This window comes from Gadus chalcogrammus, chromosome 17 (assembly GCF_026213295.1).
Source record: "Gadus chalcogrammus isolate NIFS_2021 chromosome 17, NIFS_Gcha_1.0, whole genome shotgun sequence".
NCBI lineage: Eukaryota > Metazoa > Chordata > Actinopteri > Gadiformes > Gadidae > Gadus > Gadus chalcogrammus.
The window spans coordinates 3,006,874-3,023,557 of NC_079428.1; the positions used below are offsets into that span (position 1 = coordinate 3,006,874).

At 45.7% G+C, this 16,684-nt stretch overlaps 1 long non-coding RNA gene across 1 annotated transcript; it reads right to left on the reverse strand.

The window, feature by feature from the left end:
• Window positions 1–4,505: 4,505 nt before the first annotated feature.
• On the reverse strand, window positions 4,506–15,407 carry LOC130406837 (uncharacterized). The gene is made up of 3 exons (XR_008904541.1): window positions 15,184–15,407; window positions 14,848–14,957; window positions 4,506–4,583 (listed from the first exon to the last, which is right to left on the reverse strand). It is a non-coding gene; the product is annotated as an uncharacterized LOC130406837 (long non-coding RNA).
• Window positions 15,408–16,684: the final 1,277 nt, after the last annotated feature.

Here is a 16,684-nt window from a genome sequence, read left to right on the forward strand (position 1 = left end):
CCTCTTATGAGGTGTTACTGATGCTCTTGTCAACCCACATGCCTGAAAAACTCCTGAAAGCCCCCCCCCCCGTTACATTTTTTGTTTATTTCCAAAACTTTTTTTTTCTGCGTGTTCACTTTTGTATTCACCAGCACATTATCTCACATCCTCATTGTGTAACACCGAGGGTAAGACCCCAACTGTATTTCAGTTTGTCTCTACAGGTCTGTCTCTCTTTGCCACCCAAAAAAAGCCTGCTTCATTAGAGAAGCTGACACCATCAGACACACCATCAGACACGCCATCTCACTCTCCCCCGCCCCCCCCCCCCCAACCCCTAAAGTTATTGCATGTCGGTCTTCCGGCTTTGAGGGGTCATCCTTGGTCTTTTGTCGTACCTCTGCTGAAAAGTCCTTGTCCGAGGCAAAATGACTACATTTGTAACACACAAGAAGCGACTTAACTGTGAAAAAACATCTGCATTTCCTTTAGTATTCCTAGGTCTTCCTAGCGACCCTGTCTTCGGTGGGTTGGAGCGAGCGCCTAGATTAACCGGCAGCGATGGATCAATAGTTGTTATTAATGACTGGGAGACGACAACACGACCGCTGTTGTCATTGTGTTCCGGTTTGAGTCCTGCCGTTTGTCCTTCAGTGATGCAGTCGGCATCACGCACACAATGAGAGACGCCACGGAATGACTCAGGCCTTTTTGTCAACTTGGTACGAAAATACGCTTTTTGTGATAGAAACCCTTTATGTGTACACAGAGGGTGGGATTTAAAAGGTCCAATATCATTCCACCAGGTGTGAGTGTGATTAGCTGTTATAAGCTGAAAATATGTCTATTCCTGTGTTTTAGTGACATCACAAGTGGGCGTGTCCACCTAGATGTATGATGGATAGATGAGCAACGATTACTACAGTCCACTGGGTAGGCTGGTAGAATGTTCCATCCAGCACACATCCAAGTGGAAACGCCCACTTCTGAGTCACTTATACACAGGAAGAGGCAGATTTTCAGACGGCTTGTAACGGCTAATCACACTCACACATGGTGGCATAATATGGGACCTTCAATGTTAAAGGTTAATCCCGTGCCACTCTCTTTGTGACATTGTGTTCGTTGATTTCAATCGTGAAAATATATTGTATTTATTAAACGAGTGGTATTTTGAAAGTGTAATTTTGTGAAGTCCGGTCCATGATATGAATGTTTTTCAAATTAAACTTGCATGTTTTTTTTATTTGGGCACATTTATTGTGACACAATCCAATGTTATCGGCATGATTTATTCAAAATTAGTCATGCTATTCAGGGCCCTTTCCCTGATTTCGTAGTCAAGTGTCATCGGCAAATGCTTCTGTTGAAAAAAGATGTCTATTCGACGGGCATTTAATAAAAATTTACGGAAGAGCATACAGAAAAAGGGTCAAATTAGTTTCCTCACGGGTGTGATAATGCACCCAGGAAATGAAGTATTTGTTTGGCTCAGACTAAATAGCATGGCACGTTGAACCCCCCGGTCTGGGCGGCATTCATCAACACGCAGTTGAACCGACTCTTCTTCACATTAATCAACAGAGAAATCCCGTCTTATTTCGCATAATCTCCAGCAGAACCGAGCTAATCAGCGAGAGACGGATGCTGAAGAGGCCGGCGCTGAAAGGGAGCACTTTCCAACTCGCTCGCTCACGGCGAAGATGAATCGATGAGTTCCTTTTTTGTTCAACCGAAAGGTCACACCGGAGCCGATGAGTCTTCATTTAAAGCCAAATAAACCGCCGCGATCCATCATGACTAGTCAGCCTTCCTATTCACGCTAGAGCGGGCTCATGGTTCAGCCATTAGACGTCTCTAGGGGGGAGGAGGGGGGGTTGATGACACCGCACGGATTTGAAAGACGCTGCCGTGGGCCTCGTTACTTCACCTCGCTAATGACGGGTCACACAGGTGTGATCGATCGTTTGTCATTTTTTAAACGCTTTCAAGTTGCACGTCAAACCGGAGCAGAAATACTCCAGGGTTTTGGCATTTGTTCGGGTGGGTCAACGTAAGACTCCACCCCCTTTCCCCCCCCCCCCCCCCCCCCCCCCCCCCCGACTCCTATTGGTTGGCTTCTCTAGAGGTGGCCAATGTTGTGTCACTGGGCGTGTCTTGGGTTGTTGTGGTGTTTTGTCGTTGTTTGTTCTACGTATCCGAGTTGTCGTGGTGGCCACTATGGCTCTTTAATCACGGCAATATCGTTCACGCACCAGACTAATTTCACAGGTGGAGAGAGAGTGCAGTAGTTCGACGTGTGGGCAAAACAAATAGCTCCTGCTCTTATACGAGTAAGAAGCTGAAAAAAGGTTTTTAAAAAGGTAGGGAAGGCAATTTATTTTTTATTCTTGACATCCCTTAGAGCAATCAATATATCAAATGCTCTGACAAAAAAGTGTTATCGGTTTATTTGCTGTTAGTATTTTGTTATTATTGATATTGTTTATAACTGCTTTATATCTGCTTATTACAGGTCGCCGCGCTGTCCAATCATTGGATTGGGCCCTAATGAAATGATATGGCTTACCTGTCTGTCTGTCTACCTATCCTGCTGCCTGGGCATTCTTCTCATTGCACATGACTCGAGTCTTGCACAAGGCTAGGCAGACCTGGTGCTAAAGACAGCGAGCTGGTCACACTTTTTGGGGGAGTGGCTTTGAGGGAGGTCTAAGGAGAGGGGTGTTTTTTTCCTTAACTTTTTTTTTTGGATTGGATACTATCAACTTCTCGCTACTCTGGCTGTTTGCTCCAAATTGCCTAGCTACCCTACCTTTAATGTCTATCAGACTAAAGAAATTGCTCATTATGGCTTTGAATACATTGAAACTTCACTGGATTCCTGGGCCAGTGATGTCAGTGAAGTGAAGTCTTGCTTGCGTTGGCAAAGCCAGAAAATAAAAATCATGCCCAAGTTTTCAGTTCGAGGTCTTTGGCAGGTAATTGCTTTCCCCCCAACCCCCATCCGCCCAAATTATTTATAAAAGCGTCAACACCGTTAAAAATGCGTGATGTATCCACCCAGAGTAAAAGGCGTCACTTACCCCCCAAAAGAATAAAAAGCAAGGTAAAAGTTAAATCCTATCTGCTCCTGCTTTTTTTCTTTTTAAAACAAGGGTTCAAATCGTCCTTGAAAGCCTGTGCGAGTGATGTGTGTGTAGTGTCTGTTTCTGGAAACGTCTGCGCCATGGGAGCGTTTCCATGGCGATGCGCGTCGGAAGCGCTAGCGCAGCCTGAACGCAGCTCTCTGCGGATCCGTGAAACTTGTGGGGGGGGGGGGGGGAGTCGTTTTGTTTTTTTCTCCCCTTTTCTTTACCCCTTTAGTGGGAAGCGGCGATGACAGACAACGCAGCGCCGGTAATTCTCGCTGGAGGAACACTATCCCATCCTTATAGACCGGGGTTAACGGGGACAATTAACGCCCCCCCCCCCCCCCCTCCCTCTCTCCTCCCTCCTTCCCGGTAGAAGCTGCCGCGGTTTCCGTAGTTACCATATCTCTCCATGTTAATCGCTCCTATTTTCTGCCATAATTTTTCATGCGCCCCCCCATCCCCCCCGTCCCCCGCGTACTTATTAATACTCTCTGTCTAGCCATCATTAAATATTCAGGATTATTGAAGATAGAGGTGGTTAAAGATCCCAATGCATGTAATGTTTCCCTAATTCTCATCGTATAAAATAGTATTTATTAATTTGGATGAAGATTAAACAGGGTTTTAATATTCATGAGTGGGTTTTACAAGACTTCTGACATCTTTGATAGTTCTGTCGCGTTACGCAGTGGTAATAGGTTTACATAGAAATACAATGGACTTGGATTTAGCCAAACTAAAGTGTGGCAGTACAATGTGAAAAGTGAAATGGATAATCAATAATGTCACATTGTTCAGATGTTCTTTTGGAGATGGTCTCTGTTATTCACAAGCTCACCTCTCTGGTGTTGTGGAGCATCACTAAACAACAATACCTCAAGCTACAAGGACGATAAAATGAAGCCCTAGTAACGTTCTTGCTACAGCTTGTACAGGGGTTTCATTAGAATTGAAGTACAAAGCTTAGCTAGTCAGAATGATAATATGCTTATGGTACAAAGCTAGCTTTAGCTAGCCACTATGATAATCATCTTAAGGTACAAAGCTAGCAGTATCTAGGCAGGACGATAATATGCTTTTAGTATGAAGCTAGATTGAGCTATTCCGTATGATAAGTTGTGTATTGTATTAATGTCGTTTTTAATGGCCATTTCATTGCACCAAACAAATGTTGCATCATATAATGCTACAAATATGTTTCATTGATACAACCCTTTTTCTTAATACTAAAAGACTCAATCATAAGAAATAATAAGACATAATTCATTCAAGGATTGAACATTTCAGAGAGGCTGGAAGAGGGACCAAGGTGATGCGCGTCGGTTGTTAAGAGCGAAGTTTAAAAAGGTGCGCGCTCAGTGATGTTTAACAACAGAGGAGCGAGGTGGAGTCATGGATCTGTCTTCATCCTCATCCTCACCCCCGTCACCACGCCTGTGCGGCTGTGTTCCTTCAGTCAGCCCAGAACCACTGAGGAGAAGGAGACCGAGTCAAGACACCAAAGGGCTTCCGAGTTGAAAATGTCACGTTCATTTCAAAACGCATTAGGCCTAGCAGGGCCCCCCCCCCCCCCCCCCCCCCCCCCCAAACCAACCCCGAACCGGAAACATCTAATGAAGAAACCCATTAGAATGTCATACCTGCTTATGTGTGAATTTAGTACAAAGTTTATTTGATATGCCTGAACCTATTACTCCCAAGCCTTTGCGATAAGAAGGCCATTCGCTGAACCTGAACGCAGGGTTTGTGTGTGCGTGTGCGTGTGTGCGCACGTGCGTGTGCGTGTGTGCGTGCAAGTGTGCCTGCCTTTAGAATAATTCCAGGAAAATGTTGTTATCAAGGTACCGCTGTGCTCTTTCTTGATTTGGGATTCTGTTTTTTATTCCCGTCCTTGCTTTAGCCTGCCGTCCTTGGCAGACTTTTCAAAGTCGCTCTGGCTCCAGGTGTAGGGAGGAATTAAACAGCAGCCCCAGAGCTCTGTAGAGTGAAAGTGGACCGATATATCGGGTCGGGGAGAGAGGCAGAAGCATGAGTCGTGCTCATCCAAAGCCCTGTTTTGCTGCTCCATCCCAAAGTATGGAATACCATGAAGCTACCATGAGAGAGGAGAGGGAGAGGGGAAATAGGTAGAGAGAGAGAGGGAGAGTTCTGCAGTGAAATCCTGTCAGAGTGAAGCATGTCTGTGAAAGTTTCGGTTTCCCATTTTGTCCGTTACCGTTTGTTTTTTGTTTACTTATTAGGTTGTCCCGGTGCTCAGACTGGAACTGACCGCAAAACAAGTTGTTTCGGTCGTCGTTGTGTGTTTGCGACGTGTTTTTTCTGCGAATTTTTTTCCGATATTCATGAGGATGTTTTTAACGCCACACGTCTCTATAGACGCATTAGGGGGCTGCAGCGAGACCAGACACAGCATGAGCTGTGACACGCTTCTCCAGATATCCTCGCTTTCCTTTAGCTCCCATAACTCTTCGTTTCCTTCTCGATTCCTCTTCCTAACTCTATGTACCGGAACACACACATCCTCTCTCTCTCTCTCGGTCTCTTGCTCTCTCTTTCTCTCCCCCTCTCTGTGTCACACACACACTGCTTATGCATTTCTTTTTTTCTACACTTCCTCCCTTTGGGGATGAATTATATTACTCTTGCTCCCTCCCCCCCCCGACTGCCTACCTGCCTGCTGTAGAGTTTCTTGACATCAACAGGTGCATTGGCATATGCATCAAAAATTTTACACACACACGCGCACACACACGCACACACACGCACGCACACACACACAGGTATCCTCTCACTCTTCTGACAAATCCCATTCTGGAAGAAAAAAAGAAAAAAGTGAAAAAACTGCATTGTCTCCTCTCTTTCTCCTGCTGGCGTCAACCTGTCTAAACCGACGGAGGAGGCAGCCAAGTGTGAAATTGAGTTCAGAACTGTATGCCGGGGATGCGGGGGTGGTGGGTGGGTGGGTGGGCGAGCTGGGGGGGGCTGCGCGGGTGAGCAGCGTGTGTTTGCTTATTTATTCATATTGGCGGTTTAGCGAAAAATAGAACACGGGTCAATAGAACGCGTGGAGTCACTTCGGGGGGCTGGGGTGGTGGTTGGTTGGGGGCTGGGGTGGTGGAGGTGGTTGTGGGTGGAGGTAGGGTTCCTCATGGAAGGGTTTTAGCAGAAGGGTTGTTTAGGCGTTCTTTGTGTAAGCGGGGCCGGGGGAAGCCCGACAAAGCGAACAAAAGCGTCCGCAAACATTCGGGGTGGCCTAATTCTTCGAGACGCTTCTTCGGGGATTCTCTCCGGGATTGCGACCCACCCTGGACCCTCGGTGTTGTGTCCATCTCGCAAAATCAAATATCTACGGGAAAAATCCGAAGTTCCTTTTGGGAAGATTTCTTCCAGCTGGTTGCATTTCTTACATAACAACGCAGCCTCTGGTCTATCATCACCAGCAACGACTGATGGTGACGGATGATGGATGAAGGTTGGAGTTTCCGTGCTGCTTTTTCCGAGGCGTTCTTTATCCGTAGCGTTACGCAAACCCTTTTTATTCTGCCTCGCTCCCGGTCTTTTTCCATTTGGTCCTGTGATGTATGTTTTGTCGCCGGATGATATATGTGCACGTGGACAGCACGGCATCACGGCCGTTCTGAAGAGTAATCGCTGTCCCTTCCAGAGTTTCCGTCATTCCAGTTCTTCCTCTCTCTGGCGAAAGCTTTTTATGTTGCTTTTGTCTTTTTCGTGCGGAAATGAATACCATGATGAATGGAGGAAAACAACAACTTTGTTTCTAGTCGCAGCTTCGGTTGTCAGTTACTGCTGTCTACCCGTGACACTATGTCACCAGAAACGTTACTCTTTAGATACATAATAATTATATTTATAAGAAATTATATTCATATTGGGGCTTTTAGGAATCCTAAGACTCTGTGTGTTAGACCAAAGGCCTTGCAATTAGCATTTTAGCATTAGCATTAGCGGATTAAGAGTACCTTGGTGTCTAGAATAGCAGGTGTGTACATGCATCCTGTCAGGTTTTCTGGGGCAGACATACTCTGTTTTATGGGGACATAAATTCACACACACACACACACACACACACACACACACACACACACACACACACACACACACACACACACACACACACACACACACACACACACACACACACACACACACACACACAGTAAGCTCCTAAGCTTATTATCTGGAGTTTTTTCTAACTTCCTTGGGAGCGGGGAGAAACACAGGATCCTAATTTCCATACAGTGATTTTTCATGATGCTTTATAATGCTGTTATTCAGATACAGATCTGTCAGTACTGTGCATCTATTACTGTGTTGATTAATCTTTGCTTGCACATCAGTCACAAGTATACATGGTGGCAGATGATTCAATTGCTGTCTAGTTCAGTTACAAATAGCTTGTTTAAGAACATTATATGTTATGAATCCCTTATGACTAATGCAGTTAGGCATTCGACCTGATACATATTCTAAGGTAAACCTCCACGCCTAGTCCTCTGCATATCATAAAACCTAATATTCTTCACGAGGACGTGCATGTTGTACCATCATATTCCTGTTCAATCATTTACTCACTCGGCTTCACAGTGGCGTCAAATAGGGACAACTCTACAGTGATTAGATTCATCCACAGAGAATGAATCTACATATTTGTCTTTTCTTTGGTCATTCCTCAAGCAAATATACCCGAATGATCTTCAAATAGTTTCAGAAATGAGAACATTGTGTCGCTTTACTCAGTTTCAGATTATGAACTCAATGCTTTTGAGTTCCTTGGCTTGGGTCGCCCGTTGGCAGGGAGATACTGGCATATACTTGGCTGCTGACTTGCGATGGACATTTGCCATTAGGAATGACATTTTATAGACTAAACGATTCATCGACAATCAAAATAATCAGGAGTTGGCGACCATTTTGGATTATTTTTAAGCGAGCTGCCCTTTTATGAAAACACAGCGATGATTGAACACTGTGAATTATGTATTCATGGGAACACTATGGGGGGGCCTTTAATGTACATGATCAATATTTAAAAACGCATAACTGTGGCATAATAATGTGGATTATTTGCATTGTTATTAGGGGAGTCAGGAGTTCCTGTTGAGGTGCGAAGTCATGGAAAGTCAAACATGTTGACACCATTTCACACAGTCAGACGTACGGCTAGGAGGGCATTTCAATACATGCACAATACGATGCTTTGTAAAACATTTTAAAACGTCATAATGTCCAATTAGGGCGAATTAACACTCTGCAACGTTTACAACAACAAACGTATGAAAACCTCATTTCAACATTGAATTGCTCAAATCACTTTCTTATTTTGTGTGCGTTTTCAGATTCCTCTTCCATTTAAAGAACCACGTCATCCAGGACACGCCAGCCAGCTGTGACCGGGCGCAGCTTCTGCTCTCATCAATATTTCAGCCCCTCAACGACAAGTTTGTCCTTAAACAGAAATAATTTCCCCTGACAAGCTGAGGAGGCGTTAAGCCAAGCCTCTGCTGGCCGGTCGCTACTGAAGGAGGCGGAGGAGGTGGGGGTCCCCCTCAGAGTCTGTTAAAAGGCTTTTAATGAGCGGAGAGTGGGGGTCCGGTGGACCCCCCGCCCGGCGTTTGATACAATGCCGCCGTCCCCTCATTAAAGCCTGATGAATTCTGCGGTCGCTCCGCTGGCTCCTCCAGCACACCAAAGTGCTGCTCTGAGGCACCCATCGGGCCCGTGTCTGCTTCACCGGGAGACGGGAGGGGCAGCCCAGCTGCGTTCCAGGCACAACAGTCCCCCCCCAAACCCCCCCCCCCACACCCGACGCCGCCGCCGCCACTAGCCCCCACCGGGACCTCAGCGTAATGGCCCGCCCGGTCATTTCGTCGTCTACGTTTTTATTTTGTTTTTTTCGGTTTCCAAACCTATGGTTGGAGGGCCTTTATGGGTAGCCCGTGAATTGCACGCCGCGGAGAACACACCAGGGGTGTGCGGGCAGCCGGCTGTGTAATGCTGCATAACGACGGGAAGAAAGTATTGTTAGCTCGCTGACAGAGTTTAGATTGTTGTGAGTTTTTAGGTCGCCCCGAGCGTTCAAACATTATTTGCTCGACTTACAAGTTTGTGTGTTTCAGGATTCATGTCGCAACACGACACTCCTGGAGCTCATCTCTTATTGTGTTTAGCACCATGAGAAGGTAGACAAGAATAATGAAAGAAACACACAGACACACACACACACACACACACACACACACACACACACACACACACACACACCTTTCTCTCTCTGCTGGTTTCCCAGTGGTCTAGATGGGGCATGAAGTCAGTGGGCGGAGCTGAGAGGGTCGTCAGAGGACGAGATACACCTGTGCAGGTCTTGCCTGAGGCTACACAAGGCCACATCTGCCCTTCTGTTTCCCTTCCCACACAAGAAGACCAGCTTTTAGTTCCTTTAGGATCGGTTTTGTTTCTTTGTATTTTTGAGCTATGTTATGGTTCGGTTGTGTGTTTTTTGGCCGTTTCCCGTGTTTGGTTTTATCTTGTTGTTACACAACACTGAATCCCGACAACCCATTTTCCACTCAAACATATGTTCGTAACCATTGACTATACGGATGACATGTCGTACTTTGAGAGGTATTATGTGTGAGGGATCGCTCCATCAAACCAATTCCAAGAGACGTAGTTTGACGACGTGTGACGTAGTGTGGGAACATTGGAGTTCTGCCTGTGAAAATCTATCCGACGTGACTCGGGCAGGAATCAAGGAATTCACGGACTGGTTCATATTTTATTCACGTACCGTTAAGTCACATCACAACGTATCATTCGAAGTGAAATTGCCACAAGTAACATAACGTTAACTTGCTAACCTCTCTACTAACGCAGTCGTTGCTGTAACGCCACATGCTACGCCACATGCTACGTCATATATAACTCTGGAGCAACAAGTGAAACCCGAGAGCGTCGTGGTTCAACTGACTTAACGTAGACTGTCTATAATACAGTGGAGCAGTTGGTGTGGTTGATAGATAGTTCAATCAGACTCACCTGGCCGAGTCTGATTAGTCTCTGGGGCTGGGTGAGGCTCCACACCTGCTGCTCGTTGAGTAATCAGTGTGCATTCCTGGCATCCCTCAACAAGGCATCTATGTGTATGTACGTCTATGTATACACGGATATACTTCTATGTATACACGGATATACTTCTATGTATATACGTATAGATGTCTATGTATACGTATGTGTACAATATTTATACTGTCTATGGGTAATTCCCCCCCAACTTCCCAAATTAAACAAGGCATTAATAATTGATGCTATCGGTTTGTGTGTGAAGTGTTTAGCTGTGCTGGTTTCCCTCCCGGTCGTCTTCTCCCTGCTGGCCTTACTGGGTAGAGAACAGACGGTGGAGTCGGGCTCGGCGAAGGCCCCTAGAGAGACGCAGGGCTAAACGGATGAACAGGATTCAAATGAGATCGGCCAAATGAACTTTCCTTGAACTACACGAGAGCAGAAGCTGGTAATCTGTACCTTAACATCTCCCACACCTCCTCATTCCATGCTCTCACTTTCTCCCACACTCTCTTCTTAGCATCTCTCCTCTGGCTGAATCCTCTCTCTCAATACTTTTTTCGATTCATTCTCTACCTCTCTAAATACTCTCGATTCTCTCTCTAACTCTCTCTCTGTGATTCTCTCTCTCTCTCTCTCTCTCTCTCTCTCTCTCTCTCTCTCTCTCTCTCTCTCTCTCTCTCTCATTTCTATTCATTCCCTCGCCCTGCTCCCTCCAGGAGAGCAGCGTGAGGTGCGGGTGGATCTTGGAGCTGAAGTCTCTAACAGGAAGCTGTCAGCTGTGCAGTGCCACTTCACTGCCTTTCCTTTGGATCCTCCATCGTTGGCTTTGAGAGACATCAGTTGATTTTACACTCCCACGCACAAGGCACGCTTCGCTCCCTCTCCCTCTCCTTCTCCCTCTGTCCGTCTGTGTCTCTCTCCTCCTGCAGTGGACCATTGGTGGTGCCGGGTCACTGGTTTGACTGGTTCAGGCACTTCCCTGGCACCAATGAAGACAAGCAACAACATTTGACCAAACCTATTCCTCTGTTCTAAATATACCCTGCATTTCAGGTTTGGGTTTCTTTACAGTGATCCGTTACAAAGTTATTACGCGAGTAAGTTCTGTGTAATAAGCAATCTAATGACATGTGTGAGACGTCCGTTACTTACAGGCTGGTCCCTGACATTATCAAGTATAAAGTGCATACTGTTACAGTTTGCTACACTGCTTGTCTAAGTACGCTACAGTAAAACAGGACACTGTAATATAAGGTGCAACCCAGGTGTGTGGCTTGGCAAGAGTGTGCAAAGTACAGAGGGAAGTGGTTTGAATATTCAGTTTAAATTTGTAATGAAACTACACAGTGTGAGTTATTGAGAATCCCACTTAGTGCAACGTTTATGTCACGCACACACACATACACGCGCACACGCGCGCGCGTACACGCACACACACGTTTGGAATCCTTTTAAGTTGTGGTGTGTTATAGGTGGGTTCATTCCGCTTGATGAGAAAGTCTTTAAACTACTGTAATGAGGTAGGATATCTAAGGTAGGGGGACTGCCAGCACAAGCTGACAGCCCCCTATAGCTCCAGCTACGCACAAAACTTTGTGACAGACATGGGGAATCTCAACCGAGAGCCATAAATCAAAACGACACCGGCAAGGCCCATTCACGGGACACACTTTTGACAGCAACTTAATTACACCAAAAATTCAGAAGTTATGCTACCCAGGAGATGCTCCTATAACACCCGGAGACGTACAGAACGACGACAGGAACGAGAACAATACAATGAGATACAACACAGGATGTACAACAGAACAATGTACGACAATACCATCGGTTTCCTTCAAGTATAACAGCCGGCAGTGTGTGGCGGTTGGACAGGCATTCTGCCGTCAAACAGGGGGCGACCCTGACGACTAAATACGTACCGTTTGTTTTTCGCTATTTTGTCAGTTAAGTGCTACCATACATCTCCCGCCGCGCTTCCCACACTAGTATCTCCAGGGATTCCGCTCAGCCTACGCTACTGTTTCTATGTATTTTCTCAAATATTACTTTTGTAATTCTGTATATATATATATATATATATACATACATATATCTCTGTTGCTGATTCAGTGGATATCGGTGGATCGTTTGGAAGCCTTCGCACACTTCCTGTATGTGATACGATGTCCAACATCGTTATCGGAGGAGAAATGTCAAACAAACAAGAGGACCCCGTTCCTATAGGACCAACGAGATCGCTGAGGCAAATAAACAAATGCATTGTGGAACCCCCTAAATATATGCAATATGGCTGGCATGCCCCCACACACACACACACACACACACACACACACACACACACACACACACACACACACACACACACACACACACACACACACACACACACACACACACACACACACACACACACACACACACACACACACACCTTTAACTAGGAGGCTTTAACCAGTAATGATAAATAATGAATATATAATGAATTTGCCTTCAGAGTTTGGCAGCAAATTGGACTTTGAACACCCTGGAAGGTTATTGCGATTAACAATCTTAAGTAAATAGCAATTAAATATGGAAGGAGTATTGAACGGAAATTCCAGGGTGCCAAAACAACCAGATTATCCATTACCTGCCTATTACACATTTAATGGCGCCTAATTATTTCCAAAGAAACTTTAATTATGCAGGAAGAGCCATCGCACAATTATACAGTGACCCAATGAGCTCTCTACCTCTCTCGCTCTTTCTCTCTCTCTCTCTCTCTCTCTCCGGCTGTCTTTATTTCCTTTATTTGTTTACACTTGAAGGAATCCTAAATCACATGTTACATGTCTGCAACTCCTGGCTGTAGAAATTGACTGGCTCGCTCAACAAAGTAAGGGAAGAACACACACACACACACACACACACACACACAGACACACACAAGTGTGTATTCGGCAGCGTGTCTCTGAACTTTGCCGTCGGAAACTAAAATGGAGTTCATTTGAAAACGATTGAAAAACAATCACTGGCGTGTTTTATTTCTCGCCGTGAACGTCCGGACCTTGATGACGGTAATGAAATGTATTTGGATGTTTGCACTCTCTGCAGTGTCCTGGTTTAGAGTTTCATATGTGACTATCTCCCTCACTATCAGCTTGCGTATTTACCCCGTTTCCTCTCTGCCTTTGCTGGTCTTGTTTTCTTTGGGTTTATCAGGGGGCAGAGCGCTTGTGTTCACATGCCAGAGAGGTTCTGCCACTCTGAACAGCTCCCTGGACCTTCAACAGGAGCACTCTGTCCACTGGACTGTAAACTCACACTCCTGAGCACTCCGAGGGTGATGTGACACAGGAAAGGGATGAACTTAGCTTCCTCCCCCAAATATGGAGGATTTGCGGCAGCACTGGTTGAATCCCCTTTCCAGGAACTGTCATAGTATTGCAGTAACATAACATGCAGGGGTATGCTATACCTGTTTACTATAGTTACCCGGGCGGCATTTGGCTCAGGAGGTAGAGAGGGTTGGCTGGTCACCGGAAGGTTGCTAGTTCGATCCCCGGCTCCTCCTAGCTGAGCGTCCCTGAGCGAGACACCTCACCCTAACTGCTCCTGACGAGCTGGCTGTCGCCCTGCATAGTTGACCCCGCCATCGGTGCGTGAATGTGTGCACGAATGGGTGAACGTCATGCAAGATTGTAAAGAGTTGCTTTGAGTGGCTGCTGGGTAAAAAATAAAAAAATAAAAAATACAGTCCATTTTACTACAGATGGCTTTAAGACAGAGACAAGGTGTATGGGGAACATCCCTAAGTAAAGTGACTCTCAGCCAACTCTCTATCTGCTGGCATCTCTTGTCTTACTGCCGACCCACTGCCGTTTGATGGGAACCATTCCATTACCGAGGACGATTAAAACCCAACATTTTCTACCCCAGATGACAGTTCCATGCGGTTTTTCCAACAAAGCTTATTTCTTTGCGATTTGAGGATCCACGGTAACTAAAGACGATCGGCTGAGCTCCTCGCCTGAGCCATCGTGACGAGGCGCTTCGCGGTCCTCCCGTAACGACGCATCAGACGTTTTCGTTTTCATAATTACGATAATAATCGTCCTCGTTAATAGCGCCGCTGTGATTAGCGTGATTGTTATTGTTGTTCCATCTTCTCCGTTTTCCGACGGCGATGCGTATTGAATCATTAAAACAGCATGGTATGCAAAGCACAATTAAAGTGTTTTAATAGACTTTGCGGTTTATCAATTATGTTCTGCGTGAGCACAGAGAACGCACAAGCGAGCGCCCTGCTGTTCACACAACAATAAACAGGAACTTTTCCTCTCCTTCACTCACCTTTTTGCATGACTGATAACCCATGGTTTCCCCAATTATACCACACACGCATTCATCATCTGTTGATTATTGATGTGGATGTTCTCTAACGACTCTCCCCGTTACCGGAGTCAAAGGAAAAGGAAGATCACAGCTTCAGTATGTTTGACAAAAACTTATCGTTTCACTCAACCGTGAGCCATTTTGTCTCTCATTCCGTTTCCAAGGTGACCACGGATCGCAAACAGCATTATAATTTTCGGTTTAAATAGCACAAATGAAAACACAGACCTTGGGATACTTGTCTTACAGATGCACTGTATGAAATAGGTCTTACCCAGAAGGCAGGCAGCTGGTCATTACTGCCACTTTCTATTCTTCTGACTAGTTTCCCAAGAAGCTGGCCAGCATTGCCGTTCCTCCTCATAGCTCTGAAGCTTGATCGCCCTGGACAGGTTCAAAGGTCACAGAGAGGGAGACACATCGCAGGTTACTTGAGAAGATTGACTCCATTACAAAAACAACAATTCCCACAATGCATCTGCAAACGTTTACACCACCACTCCCAGGGGTGGGGGGGGGAGGGTGGGTAAACCGATACACTGGATTTAATCTGGAGCTATTAATCCCTTGAGCTAATTAGCAAGCATGCAGGGACTCCGAGATTACTCACCAGATTAAACTCTAAACGAGATCAAAGTCGCCCCACAGTGTTCTTTAGAAGCTGCATCATGCGTCTTCTGATCCGTAACTCCCGGGACAAACTGTCATGGATACCCAGGGGTTCCCGGTGTGGTAAATGAGTGGTTGTTTAGTGCTGTAAACCTACATTTATTTCTCTTATGTCCTTATGTGTTGCAGTACACTGACTTCTATGCATTTTGCTATGTGGGGGAGTATGTGTGGACGGTGGCTGTTTCCAGCAGCCTCACCTGTTCGAGTCTGATTGGCTGGGTGAGGCTGCACACCTGTTGCTCGTTGAGTAATTAGTGGGCACAGGTTAAACCACTCACGCACAGGGGGGAGCTCTCCTGCATGGCCACGTGGACCAACAGGTCACGTGTCGGTATCCACAAACCTGCAATAAACCGGCAATAAACCATATTTCCAACCCCATCGACCTGCGTCATTGTCTGGAGGAGCCCAACGAGAGACACAGAGGGAATGTTGCAATGGGTTTTGTCAAATGCAACTAGTACTACAAAAACAAAACCTGGTTTAAATAACTAGCACTTACTCCAGTTGTTATGTATGAACTTGGTTGTGCAGTACTTCATTTCCGTGGTTTCAATACCGATTGCGTGTTGTTAGCCTCATGTGAAATGACGTATTCATATTCCTGTTTCCCTGCTGGAAGGAGCCTCACAAACCTTACCTGCTGGTTATTGAAGGCCCTTCGTATGATTATTGCACCGGACAATGGGCTTCCACATTAATGACAAATGAGGTGTCTGCTCGATGACGTAAGGCTTTGAAATGTGATGCAATTTACTGAAATGTCACAATAAACAGACTCCTGGGTGTTCATGCCCATAAATTCAGGTTAGAGCTCTTTGCAGCCGGCCTCCACTTTCTTTTCATTATGCATTTGTGTGTTTCTTCATGGACCAAGGGTTAGTGGATGGTTCTGATCACATGCATGTCAGAGCCTCTACATATTCACAAATTATGGAAACACACTGAGCCCCCAATTCTTATTGCTTTATAAGTGTTTGAAAGGGTTGTTGCTGTTGTTATGAAATACCATACCTTAGTGAGATCCTGCACTTTTGGATGCTATTTATCCAGCTGTATCTTCTTTCTTGTTCGTTAAATCCATTAAGGTGATAGGATAAAGGTTTACGAGTTAAAGGGCCCTATTTTAACGGTCTGAAACGCAAGTGAGAAGCGCCAAGTGCAAGTAGCTTTGTGGGCGGTTCTATGGCGATGTTGCTATTTTACCGGCGTAAAAATGACTCTTGCGCCTGGCGCAAATCTAAAAAGTCTGTAGTAGCCTAATAACCCGTAGGTGTGGTTTGGGCGTAACGTGCAATAAACCAATGAGAGTGCCAGCTCCCATCCCCTTTCAGAGCCAGGAGAGCATTTGAATCTGACGAGTTGATATTTTGACAGCGCGTCTGCAGCCTCCGATGAGACAGATGCACATGAATTACAAACTTAAAATGGCTCAGTCT